Source organism: Microtus pennsylvanicus, chromosome 4, assembly GCF_037038515.1.
Source record: "Microtus pennsylvanicus isolate mMicPen1 chromosome 4, mMicPen1.hap1, whole genome shotgun sequence".
NCBI classification, from domain to species: Eukaryota; Metazoa; Chordata; class Mammalia; order Rodentia; family Cricetidae; genus Microtus; species Microtus pennsylvanicus.
Window position 1 is genome coordinate 115,824,442 of NC_134582.1, and position 14,054 is coordinate 115,838,495.

At 44.5% G+C, this 14,054-nt stretch overlaps 1 protein-coding gene across 5 annotated transcripts in view; it reads left to right on the top strand.

The window, feature by feature from the left end:
* Positions 1 to 4,974: 4,974 nt before the first annotated feature.
* Positions 4,975 to 14,054, top strand: part of Chrm3 (cholinergic receptor muscarinic 3) — a 447,113-nt gene continuing 438,033 nt past the window's right edge. For all 5 annotated transcript variants that reach the window (XR_012910410.1, XM_075970225.1, XM_075970223.1 and 2 more), the window contains exon 1: positions 4,975 to 5,646. The gene's annotated coding sequence lies outside the window, so the exon portion shown is untranslated. The remainder of the gene's footprint in view (positions 5,647 to 14,054) is intronic.

Here is a 14,054-nt window from a genome sequence, read left to right on the forward strand (position 1 = left end):
ACCTTAAATATGCCTGCCATTTTCTGCCTGGTGTGACTTTTCTGTTGACATCATTGTTCATTTATGCTGTTCTCTTAAATGGGATGTTTCTTTTGCTTGTGGCTGTTTTAAAATCTTTCTTAACTTTGGCTTTCACAAGGACTCGGAAGTGATTTTCTTTGATTCAGGTCCACTGATCTTGAATTTTTTGGTTGGTATCTTTCATCAGATATGCTAAGTTCCTGGCCATTATTTCGTCAAACATTACATCTGGTCCTCTCAATCTGTCCACTCTCTGCTCTCTGGATGTTTTTGCGTTGACTTTTATTTGAGACCATTAGTTTTGTCTGCTATTGTTTCCTAGTATCAATTCAATAATATTTGATCTTTCAGGTTTTTTTTTTTCATTGTAAAAGAAAGTACACCCTGGATAATGGGCATTCTAGGTAAGTATTCTGTCACTACATTCTCTTCCCCTCATTCCTTTAGTAAAGGTTCCAATATATCATAGAATGTTTTCTCGCTTGTGGGATGATTGAAGTAACTATCAATTAAATTTATTTCAATGTACTTGTTTAGTAGTTCTAAAATGTAAATCATTCTTTGCCTTCATTTTTTACTAACTTCTTGTCTTCAGTGATCTTTCCTGCATCTGCACATCTGGTAAAATTTTTGTTAAGATTTATTTTCATTTATGAGTATGCTCCTGTGTTTGTGTGTATATACATGATTGTGGGCACCTATGAAGTCCAGAAGAGGGCATCAGATTCCCTGGAGCTGGAGTTACAGGCAGTTGCGAGGTGAAAAATATAGGTGATGGAAGCCAATCTTGGATATTCTGGAAGAGAAGAAAGTGCCCTTAACCTCCAGGCCAGTAGAGCAGGCTATGTTTATAGAGATTCTAGATTCTTTTTCTTATGAACTGTCAGAGTTGTAGTCTAGTCTGAGGTAAAATCATTGGCAACAACTATAACCTTCCAAAGACTTCCTAGTCCAGACATCTTTAGATGTATCTCCTTCTTACCCTTTCTCTTTGACAGGCATCCACACATCTAGGAAGTTTCTTTTTCAGGGGTATCTTTAAGTGAATACTCAAGGTGTTCACCAAGGTCTTTTCACATTGGATGAGTCCACATTCTATTGTTTCCTTGAAATGCTTGACTTAAGGGGCCTCCTCACAGATCTCAGCATCTCAACCCTGAGCTCCATCCACCCTCCAGAAATACTTGCGTTGGTGCATGCCAAGAGTGCCTACCCGTTTAGATCTCAGCCACCTTGCCAACTGCCAGCCCTCTGCTTGTGTGTCTTCTGCCCAGAAAATCTGCTCTTTCTGATGGACTTTCCACCTCTCAGTACTTCTTTTATTTAAAAAAATATATTTCATAAAGAAAAATGAATGACAACATTCTGTTGGCTGTGTTTTATGTCTAAAGGTATTATTCTGGATTTTTTTTCCCAGAGTTTATAGTTATTTTTACAGCAGAAAGGTAAGTGTACGATTCACTATTTTTCTTATTTATAAACCAGAGAGTTCCCTTTCGTAACTGAGTGAATCTTACAATTTTCTTGTATTGGTTTTGTTTTAGACAACAAATACCTAAGATGTATTTAATGTATGCAGAATATCGAAATGTATTCCAGCCCCATTTTATCTGCCTTGTTTCAGATCAGCATTTAAGGATAAACATTCATGGGTGTCTTGTTTTTGATGGGTTACAAATTAGCAATTGACCTTGATTCAATTTATCTTCAATTCCAGTAAATATACTTTACATATTTCTCTGAAATGCCACTTCAACAGTGGGTCTTCTGAACAATAAGTAATCAAACTTAGAAACAAATTCCTTACTTTAATCAAATTTAATCTGTTCAGCAAGAAACTCAGGGCATTTCTACCTGAACTGTTAGTCTGTAGTTTGTTCATCGCAAATATCAAATTTCCATTTCTCTTGTTCATAGAGACACATGGGAAGATTGTTTAGAATCAGGATAAGACACGTGTCACTTATGCATGCATGTAAGCAAGAATTAGTTTTACACACAGAGGGAGACAGACAGAAACGGAGAGACAGAGACAGAGAGACTGAGATAGAAGCACACACACAGGGAGGGCACAAAATTGAAATTAATCTGGTATGATATTTTTGCTAAATTATGAATAATTCCTTTCCTCTCCTGCCTAGTCACAGCTGGTTTATTTCATGACTTCTCTGGAAAACTACTCAGGATTTCCCTCAAACAAGAAGACACATGTGGCTGCTCTCTGAAGACCACGATGGACAGAGCCCTGTCTATGGATGCACCAAATAGTATTGAATGAAGGCACTTGTTCTCCGACCAGCAAGTGGGCAATGTGACCATGTGAATCTATGTTCCTCCTCTTACATGTAAATGGATGCTTTCCTTATCCTTTTATCTTGGCTTTCCCTTGCTTTGGATTAAAGGCCTCTGAGGTTAAAAAAAAATCAGCAGTTCACATTCAACAGGATATAGTATACTCACAAATGTTAGTTTCTATTCTTATGACTAACCAGTTAATATGCCTTCCATCAATATCTTTGGCACACTGGTTGTGAGACCCTTGCAGATACCAAAATCTAAAAATGTTCAAGACCGTTCCATAAATTTATCATTTACAAATGGCATACATATCTTCCTCCATCCTTAAAACCTCTCTGATTACTTACAATACTAAGCACAGTGTAAATGCTCCATCGATAGTTACTATACTGGATTGTTCAGAGGATAACAACAAGAAAAAGCCAAGTACATGATCAAAGCAATTCAATTGCTTTTTTCTCAGGGTCTCCCATATCCTAGGTTGGCCTTTTCCTCCCTGTGTAGTCAAAGCACTATGACCTTGAACAGCTGATCCTCCTGGCTCCACTCCCAGGAGGTGATGATGGTTATGGGCCACCATGCTTTATGTAGTACTGGGGATCATCCAGGAGGTGATGATGGTTATGGGCCACCATGCTTTATGTAGTACTGGGGATCATCCAGGAGGTGATGATGGTTATGGGCCACCATGCTTTATGCAGTACTGGGGATCATCCAGGAGGTGATGATGGTTATGGGCCACCATGCTTTATGCAGTACTGGGGATCATCCAGGAGGTGATGATGGTTATGGGCCACCATGCTTTATGCAGTACTGGGGATCATCCAGGAGGTGATGATGGTTATGGGCCACCACGCTTTGTGCAGTACTGGGGATCATCCAGGAGGTGATGATGGTTATGGGCCACCATGCTTTGTGCAGTACTGGGGATCAAGCTTAGGATGTCAGGCATGCTCAACAGACACCAACCAAGCTGCCTTTTCATCCCTGTACTTAACACAAACAGTTTCGAAACGCAGTTTGAATTTTGAAACTTTGAAACACACATGAAGGCAATGATTGTCAGCAAGGTTTAGTTGTGTCTCCCCCAAAGACTGTTCCTCCCAGAAAAGATGGACTCAAAGGGAACCTTTGTGCTCACCACCCTCTCTAGTCCTTGGTAACTTTTCCACATCCAATCTCTAGCTTTTCCCTTTCCCTTCTAGCTCTAAATAGAATCAAAAGTTATTTTGCTCCTTTTAACATTATGAAGTTTTGTTTCATGTTGTGCCCACCTGCCCTCCTTCACCCTTTTTCTCTCCACTCCTGCTTGGGTCCCCCTCCTTATTCTTCCTCTGCTCTACTATTGTCAGCCTTACCCCTTTCCCTTCTTCCCCACTCCCCTCTCTGCGATCTTACCACTTTCTCTCTAGTCTTTCCTTCTTTCCTTTCCCCCTTGCCTCCTTTTTCTAAGAACACTCTTGCATTGGCCCTTTCTTAGGATTTTTTCCGTTGTTTATTTGTTTGTTTGCTTGCTTGCTTTTCAGACAGACTCTGTGTATCTATCTAGCCCAAGCTAAATTTGAATTCAGGCCTCTCTTATCTCAGACTGCCAAGTCCTGATGTTACAGGCATGTACTTTTCTAGGAATGTTATATCATCTTTATATGCATTTAGGAAAAGCCACAAAGCACTGTGGGGCAGCCTCCTTAGTATCTAGTACTTTGTTATAGCTCTCTACTTTGTCCTTATTTAGTTAGGTGACAGTAGTCTATAGTAAGTAATCCCCTCTCCTCCCGGCTTCACATTCCTCTTGAGTTGTATATGAATTTAAAAGCCTGGCTAGGCTGGCTAGGTGGTTTGCCAGAAATCCCACCACATGGGGGAGAGAGAAAGAACAAGAACAACTCAAGGCAGCCCAGGGAAGAGGAGGACTAGAGAAGCAAGGAAAAGAAAGAGGAAGGGGGGGAGGGAGAGAGGGAAAGAAGGAGGGAGAGAACGCGCACACCTATCTAGCGAGACTATACGTTTTATTTTTCTGAGTTGTTTTAAGTGTGTGCGCATGCGTGTGTGCACGTGGACTCGTCCTTTACGGTGTTTTGCTAATTTCTCCTAAAGCGCTTTGCCGGTGTTTTGCTAATTTCTCCTAAAGTGTAAACTTCTGGGGAGCAAAAGCTGAGGCATCCTCTGCTACTTCGCTCTAAACAGACTAAAGAGAGTTTAAACAGATTCTGGCTAAATCTCAAATCCTACACGCACCATACTTTCCCCTCGAGAAAGGTTGCCAGCCAGGTCCTGTATTTTTGCTCGTCTATAAGTTCAGCCCAAGAAATCGCATTCTTCATACCCTTCAAAGTAACTGAAGGAAACACATTTCAAATTCCAAGGGGAACACGAAAACTGATCAAAGTCCGCCCTTGAAGTACCGGGCTCAAAATTAGGGAGTACATGAGGCCATGCTGGGTAGGTGGACGCTCCTTGCCCGGGCTCAATGCCCAGCCTCTAGCGATCCCACCCAGGATCTCCCTCAACCAGCTTCCCTCACCCCTGCCAAGCAGAGAAAGCAGTTAAGTCTGCACGCGGGGAGCAGCAGCAAGGCGCCCGCAGGGCCACTGGGCATGCTCAGAAGTAGAGCAGGTTTGGGGCTCCAGCAGGCGGCTAGTGCGTTATACCGAAAGAAGGAGGAGAAGGCGCTGGAGGAGGAGGAAGGGGAGGAGGACAGGGGCAGCAGTAGCCACGATCGCCACCACCAGGCAGAGAAAGAGTTCGTAGGGAGGGACAGATCTCCTCCCACTTGGAGAGCCTTCTGCCTTCTTTTGGAGAAAAAGAATAAGAGATAAAGAAAAGGAGAGAAAAGGAACGAGAGGGGGAAAGTAAGAGAGAGCCAGAGAGTAAAAAAAAAAAAAAATATTTAAATTAAGGCGAGATCAGAGAGGGCTGGGGCGCGCAGGGGCGCGCAGGACCCGGGGGCGGACCAGCAGAGCCCCAGTGCCGTCGCCCGGGCAGGTGCCACGGCTGCTGCCCGGAGGCGGCATGTGACGCGCGGCCGCAGCTGCCCGCGGGCGGAGCGCGCTCGGACCCGGGAGCGCAACGGCGGGCCAGGTCGGCTGCAGCCGAGAGCCCCGCGCTCTCCACCCGCCCGGAGGATCCGCAGCTGCGCTTCCACCCAGAGGCCGGGCAATGCAGAGAAGGGCGGCTCCGGTGAGCGAGCTACCCTGAGGACAGTTGCCGTCTCGGAACGCCGTGTTACGAGACGCCGGGGTTCGGTGGAGCTGACCGGACGGTCCGAGAGATTTCCGGAGGCGCGGAAGACCCGCGTGGGACAGCCACCTGGAACGCTGCTGCCAGGTAAGGACACGCGGTGCTCGCCAAGGCTCAGGGCAGAACGGCTGGCGGCGACCGCTGACCCGGTTTCTTGCCTTATCTGGTGGTGAAAGAAGGGGGGAAAAGTTTTCCGTGGCCGTAGGAAATGTGTTTGCTGGCGGAGTTTAAAGGAAGGACTGGAGAGGGACGAAGGTGATTTTTGTCTATCTGGGGGGACGGAACCTCGGGATGGATCTGATAAGGAGTTGGAGCGCGGGGACCCTGGGTGGAGAATGCGGAGGTGGCACCTCAGAGCCTGGAAAAGCACGGGTACGGTAGTTCGGTGGCCGAGGGAGCGCCCCGGTCGGTCCACCCAGCTCTCTTGGGCTTCTTTTTCTCTCCCTCGAATGAGGAATCCAAACGAGAAGCAGGGGTGGTCCAGAGCGGTGTGAATGTGCGTCTGTGTGCCGCTGGGTCCTGTGTGTGCCTTTTAATGTCGTTTTTTAGGAGAGCTAAATCAGACCCCTGCCAACCTCACAGCGAGAGGCGACTGCTGGGGTTGCGTTTATGGAGCAAAGAGGTGATTTTTGCACTCCTAGTGTGTCCTAGGAGAGGGTACTGAGCCAGGGTGCGCGTCTACTCTGGCTCATTCGCGGCAACTAGACTACAGGCGATCTCCTGTGGCGCTCTCTTGCTCCCCGCACAACCTCCTTACAGAGCAGAGCTTGTTCATTTCTACGTGGTTTTAAACAGCTTGGGTTAGGGAGAATGACTGACTCAAGGGGGTTAAAATTCACTTGTCCACTCCACGCTGTGCTGTGCGTGCCGGAATTGTGACCCTGCCCTGCCTGGTTAGACTCTCCTTGCAAGCAGGGTGGAAGTAGGAGGGGAGGCGAGCTTTGGGAACTTGCATCCATATGGACGTATTTTTTAAATGCAGACTTTGATTTTAGTCTAAGTGTTTTCTGAACCTGTCCGAAGTCTGTCAGCATATCTCCCGCTTTCCACCCTCCCGGCCCCATTGATATTGTTTGCTGGGTTGTGTAAGGGTGGCAGACTCTGCTGTTAGGGAGAGTGACCATTTCCCTGTGTGCTTTCAACAGATCTTTCCTTTTTCTCTTGGCCTCTGAGATTCAACAAAACAGAGAATGTACCATTCCCCAAGGCACGCACGCATGCGAACACGCGCACACACACACACCACACACACACACGGGGGGGGGAGCACTTTGCGTCCCCCTCCCCGCTTTCTGGATTACTGTTTGAAAACAGAACATAATCTTAAAACCTGCTTAATAATTACAGAGTCCAGAGGGTTTCATATTAGGAAATCTTTCGTTCTGCAGGAACCATTCAACAGTTTCCTGTGTTTAAAACAATGCTAGTGGGTTTGCTGGGAGAGCTCTTACAGGATGATATACCTTCCAAAAAGGAGAAAGGAGAGCCTGGAATAAATGCATACAGGGCTGCAGGGTGGCAGGGGATGGAGGTGAAAAAGAATAAGGTCTTTCTGCTTCAGTTGCTGTGTCCCTGCAGCTCCCTGCTGTGCCAGGTGTTGGGGAGTACACAGGTGCAGGGATCATGCTTGCCTTTTCCATGTGTGTTCTCATAGGCCACACATGGAAACTACATAGCAGTGCAGTTTGAATCACACATCCACCACTGGATAACTCTGTCTTTAGAATTTTGTCTAAATCTAAGCGGTTTGTCCCAATTAGCTTAACCATGATGTTAGAAGGCATGTCATTCCTGAAGTGGTTTCCATGGAACACAGAACTGTAACACAGATTACTAAGTTAAAAACAGTGGCTGCAGATCTGATGTGAAACTGTTCCCTAGACTGAGGAATGTTGTGAGGTTGAATTAAACATGAAAGGAAGAGTGATGTAAGACTTGTAAAGACAATAGTGAAGAATGGTTTAAATGGGTTCGATAGTTTAGTAAGAAAACGAGGTAAAAGGCAGACCTTTTAAAAGGAACCTTTGAGCGTATGTCTTCTGTCATAGAAAATTATTGTTAGGCAAGAGTATAATCTGAAGGAATAGACTATCTGGAACTGGGTGGGATTTAGACGAAGACTACGTATTACGATAAGAGTAGTTTTGTCTTAGACAGACACAAAAACTTATATAAGAAACTCATAAGCTTTCGGGAAATCTGGAAGGGCCCACTGCTTTTTCCTGAGAGAGGGATAGAGAAATTTTGCTTCAGACATGTTTGTTTCTGGAGTTTATCGAGCAAGGATAAATATGCTCTTTAAAATGCATCTTTTTCATCTTTCCTTATAAAAATAAATGGCTTCCCTTTTATAGAAAAGAAAAACTTGTCATTTTAAGATATAATATATTAGAAGCAAGCTCTTTTTAATCATAGTCTTTAATAGCAGGCAACCTGTTGAGCATGCGTTGTGGGGAGGGGGATAATGGGCATAGCTAGGATTTCTTGGATCCATATTAATAAACGGAATAGAAACTACAAGGTTATATTCCAAAGCTTTCAGAAGTAAATTTTTTTAGGTCTTCTTTTCTTCTTCTTCTTCTTCTTCTTCTTCTTCTTCTTCTTCTTCTTCTTCTTCTTCTTCTTCTTCTTCTTCTTCTTTTTTAACCTAAAACATCATCTTCTTTCTTGAGCCAACATACTGTTCTTGCCTAATAATGCTGTTAGCCTTGGCAGATTCAGTTGCTTACACCTAAATGGCCTGGACATTGTCACTGTAGCGATGAAGAGGCGGGGTCAGGTTTGCAGTGTGGGGACGTTTACGTGCAAAGCAGCTGCGTTGGCCCTTTATACCAGAGATGAATGAGGAGTTCTGCAGAGATGGGACCCAGCTCCTCTTCATGTATGAACCTAATTTTGCATCACGGTATATTGTGACTAATACCATTACATTCTCAGCATGGTTTTGAAGAATGACTAATTGGAAATATTTTCTTTCACAGGGCATGCTTGTGAATTGAAAATATATCTTCCTCACAGAAAAATATTTTAAAAGGCATGTATAGCTCCAACAAAATAATTAACCAGGCCCCTTTACTATTTTTATATTTTAAATGAATCAGCATACACAAATATGCCCGGTTGTTAAAAGCAGTGTATATATGGTTTCCCAAAATGTGATATTTATGAAAGGCAATGCCAAACTTCTTTTGTCTAGACAGTTCTTTGAGTCTGGTGGAAGTTCTGTTCTGGTTCTTACCCCTTTGGGTTGGACTTTCAAATTCAAAGGCAAGGCTTGGCTTCATGACAGGATCATCTAATTAGTTTAACAGTAGGCAAATGCCAGTCAAAGTGGAGGTTAGACTGAGTGTCTGACAGCCTCTGCTCTCTGTTAAGGAAACTGCCTGCGCCTTGGATCAAGCACAAAGCAGACTCCTGACTCCAGATCATTCAGTGTTCCGTGTGGCTCCTCAGCGTGCTCCTTACAGACAGCCTGCAAGAGCCAAAGCTATACCTTTTAGGGACCTAGCTGACTGTTCTCTAAAGTGCTTCGCACTGCTAGATTCCTGGTCAGTGGAGACCTTCATTGACATTGGAAATTGTTGGAAATAAGGAGGCACACAAGCCCTATGTGAAGATTGCAAGCCCTCCCCGAGCTTTTATCTCTGCCTGGTGTATGGGGTTGGCCATGTTTGCCGATCCACAACTCAAAACTGGCACAAGGATGGAATCCTACAGAAGCATAATTTTGTTTGGTACATGCACATTCATGTAAGTGCAGATGCGTGTGTTTGTAGTGCCAATGAAAGTATTTGCCATATTTGCAGCAACCAGAGAACAGCCTCATTCCTCCGGTGCTCTCCACCTGAGCTTTCGATACAGGGTCTCTCATTGGCCTTAGACTCACCAGGTAGACTATGTTGAATGGCCAGCAAGCCCCAGACATCCAGTTATCTATATTTCCCCAGCACTGACTGAGCTGACAAGTGGATGCTGCCATGCCTGACTTTAACAAACAAAAAATTATGGGGTTCAACTCTAATTCCTCTTACTTGCAAGGCAAGTATTTTACCAATTGAGCTATTCTCCCAGCCCCAGAAGTGTCTTTTGAGCAAACTCAGAGGCACTGTGCAGTGGCACAAAATCAGAAACCATGACCCCTCCGTAGTCCCGAAGAGAGAACACGAAAAACCACTGTGGGGTGACTGCTAGTTCAGCCTTCAGCCACTGTGTGCCTTTCGCCCAGGAGTTTTGGCAGTGTGCACACTCTTCTGGCTGGCTCTCTCCTGCAGTTTGGCAATTTAAATTCTTCCACCTGTTAGAGCTTCCTGTCCCTACCCTCCTGAGACTGGAGGACTCTGGCAGGCAGGCACCTTCTTAACTCTCCTCTCCTACGACTTCAACTTTCACTGACCATGATGACCACCTACAGTACATGCTGAGCTGTTGTCTTCCCCACAAATATCCCAACTCATCCCGAATCCACCCAGAATATGAAAATCTATAGTTAGCCAGCCGTACAATTAGACAAGAAGAAGCCAACAGATGCATGGAGGGATCCAAGCCCCTGCTGGTCCCTTGTGTTCTGCAAGTGCCTCCAGGACCAACCAACTTTACTTGTTCTTACTAGGTTTTCACTTTAGAAGGATCTGGTCTGAGGTCCATCTGCTTGCTCTAACTTTTGTACTCTTCAGTGATTCCTTGGGCCCCTAACCCTGAGCTCTTGTCTTACTGCTAGCTCATAGGGCTATCCTTCTTTTGTGTTTTCAGTTCACCTTTTCCGCACTAGGCTTACTGTTTTGCCTGGAATAACTTTTAGCAATGACCTTGACAGTCAGTTTTGCTCTTGCCAAGACTTCTCTCCAGGAGCAAGACTCCATTCTATTCTTTTCAGTCTTCAATTCACCTCTAGGGTAGACAGAACCCTGGACCTAAGGCACAGTCCGAGTCCTGACAGTGTAGCAGTCACTTTTGCCTAGAGACTTGCGTTGCCAAGTTCACCTAACAAATAAAAATTGCCTTGTCTGTCATTGTTGGCAGGATCAAGTCTCAGTCCTCCACACCCCTCCTGGCCACTGTAATTTGAGTTGCTGACTATCCACTGCCGAATTAATCCTCCATTAGGTCATTTGTTCAGGCCCAGCCTCAGCCTGTTTCCTGCCCCCAGTGTTCCCTTGAAATCTGGCACACCAGCTGAGCCCTGACATATTCTACCTTCGGTCACCTCTGACACAGGAAGTGACACCAGCAAAGGCCGCCTGGCTCAGGTCAGATATCTTCCAACCACTTTGCTGCAGATTCAATTCAGATGAGTCAAAGCAGCATCAGATGTCAGTCTGTTTCAAAGAATGTGAGGCCATTGGGAGACCACCCTGTACTTATGGGCCTGGCCATTCATCACAGCAGGATACGACTGTGGGCTTGGGTGCACTTTCTCTCTAACATATACCCTATTCCATGGGCTCAGATGGCAGAAATCTGGTCACCACTGCTCCTTGAAGCATTCGCTCATGGCTGTATGAAGTTTCAAGTCAGGGCTTGCCTCTGAAAGGCTGCCATGCAGTAGTACCTCACAGACCAACAGACTATCTTTCCAAAGACTGCTTGGGTCTTTGTTTCAAATCAGTAGCAACTGTCGATTCAGTGTGTGTGTGTGTAGAGCTAGACACATAGGTGGTGTCCTGTCCTCTTTGTCCCACAAAGTGACAGTGTAATACCATGTTTATAGAATGCTGTGGGGGCCATCGGAGGCTGTGGAATCACTTTATCTGGAGTTCTCCTTTCTTATCTCCCCGTCCGCATGTCCTTCCCATCATGCAGGACCACTAACCCTCTGCAGCTTTCCCTAAGATGTTGTTATACTTTCCTTGTTATAAATTATTATTGATCACTTAATTCATTAAATTATCAAAAGCTGACAAACCTCTGCATAAGTAACTGCAAGTCATTTCTCTCTCCTCTGAATTCTGGTGGGACTTCCTGTCATTGGTATTACATTTGACATCCAAGGATAACTCCAGGGATATTCATGTTGATTTTCTTCAAAGTTGACTGCATAAAGAGTAAACTTTATATAAGTAAAATTTAATGAATATTAATTTGAGTAAAATGAATAAATCTACCTATCCACCAGTCATCAATATCTGTTATTTATCCCTCTCTACTTAAAATGGATACCTGTTTATCATCTTCCAGCAATGTCTAGCACCTATTTATCATAACTGCCTATTTGTCTTTATCTTTGCTCCCTACACCCCCTCTTATTGGTTGGCACATCTAGCGTGGCTCCAGGAATGGACTTGATTGGGTGGCAAGGGAATAAAGAAAAACCAAACTGACACAAAGACAGGAAAACTGGAATCAGATGGTCTGGTTTCTCTGCTGGACAAACCCCACAGCCCAGAAGCTTACTGTTATTTACTATATAGAATTGAACGGGGAAGCAAGCTTATTTCTTACAACTGAACAGGGAGGCAATGTTATTACATACAGATGGACAAGAAAGGAGGCAGGGCTTATACTATACCACTGGATAAAGGAGACAGGATTAGCTAATCTCAGTTACCAGTTTCTGTAGGGGAAAAGTTGTCAGGCCTTAAGTATCTGGAGAAGAAGGCGATGACAGACATTTTCTGCATACAATGTCAACATTCACACTCAGACCAGTAAGGTAAGGCTTTGCCATTTTCCCATGGGTCTGAGGATTTAGAGTCCTTGACCCTGTGCCCAAGTCAACAGTACACACTCACTTGGCTCCTCACTCATTCAAGGCTTCTTCTTCCCACAACTGCTATCACATACCCATCATCAATTTCTGTCCTCTGTCTGCCATTGATATCTATTCATATACACATATATCATTTATCTATATATCTTTATATCACCTATTTTTCACCATTGTCTATCCTGTCCCATGTGGATGTATGCATATAATCTATCTTCATCTATTTATAAGTACCTACCTTTCATCTATCAAGCATTGATATCTATCAAAGGTATCTATCTCTGCTCATCACTTATGTACATGGGATGCTATCTCTGTTGTGACACTCATGTCATTGTTTCTGGTGTACCAGGCAGCACAGTTACCCTATTTTAAATATACAATTAGGGTACCTAACATTATATAATCAACATGAAGTGAGAACTTCTCATCCCTCTCAGAGATGGAAGACAGTGTGAGAGGTTGTACTTCAAGCTTAAAACAAGTGTATATTCCCTTACCTTCTGGAGGCCAGAAGTCTGAAATCAAGGTATCAGTGGGAACATAATCCCTCTGAAAACTCTAGAAAACGAACACCATCTGAATCTAACTTTTGAGCCCCTAATTCCTTTCCCCAGATGATCACGGTAGCTCCTCCTTTTTGTGTGTTGTCTCCTGCCCATGTGATTGCATCAACAGCCTACCCAGAAAACTCCAAGGAAACCTTTCCTTCACAGATTCTTACCTTAATCACGTGTTCTACTGTAATAGGGAATCCCAGGTTGTGGGCATTAGGAAATGAACGTATGTTTCAGAACATGTCAGATAACATCAATGAGTACTGTGTTAGTTGCTTCTGTTGCTGTGGTAAAAACAACCCAACAAAAGCAACTCAAGGGAGAAGAGACTTACTGGGTTCCTAGTCTCAGGGCAAGGAAGTCATGTGGTGGGAGCATGACGGAACTGGCCCATTGCATCTGCAGTCAGGAAGCAGGGAACAATGAATGCCTATGCTATTTTCTTTCTCCTTCTCATTCAGTCTTGGACTTCAGCCAGTGGAATGGTGCCCTCTGTAGTAGGTCTTTCCACCCCACTTACTCTAATCTAGATAATCCCTCACAGCCATGCCTGGAGGCTAACCTAGTTTACATAATCCCTCATAGGCACACCCAGAATGTTCTTTCTTGGGAGATTCTAGAGGCCATCAAGTTGACAATGAAGATTAACCACCACAAGTATCTTCTATGCAACTCTATAGGCAGACGTCTCAAAGAGCAGCCTATGCCTTGAAAAATTAATTCTACATGCTGGTTTGTTCTAGAGAGCAATGAGAGGCAGAATCAGACAGCATTCAGTCCTCTCTACGTTTCACCATCACCTGACACAAAATCTCTGACTTCTGGCTTCCATCTTAACAAAGAGCATAGAAAGTCCTTTTCCAAAAGTCACCTGTAACCTCTGGGTCACAAACCAGTAGTCTTTCCTTGGCCTCGTAGTAACATATTTAGTCCCCCTAACTGTCAGAATATTCCATTTCCTGGTCTCTTCTACCCTGGTTCTTCTTCCTCTGAGTATTCCACTCTTACCTACTTCTCCAACACTGCTTCCTCGGTTTACACCATGTGCTTTCTCAACATAATCCATATTCATTGTTTCCAATACCCATTTAGCATGAATCACTCCCTCTCCCCAGACTGACTTAGCTCCCGAAGGGAGGACTGTCATGACACACTTGCTCAGGGGCCTCTCATTCCTCCCCCTCTTGCTTCTCTCCTGGGGCCTCCCATTTCTATGAACAGCGTGATCATCCTAC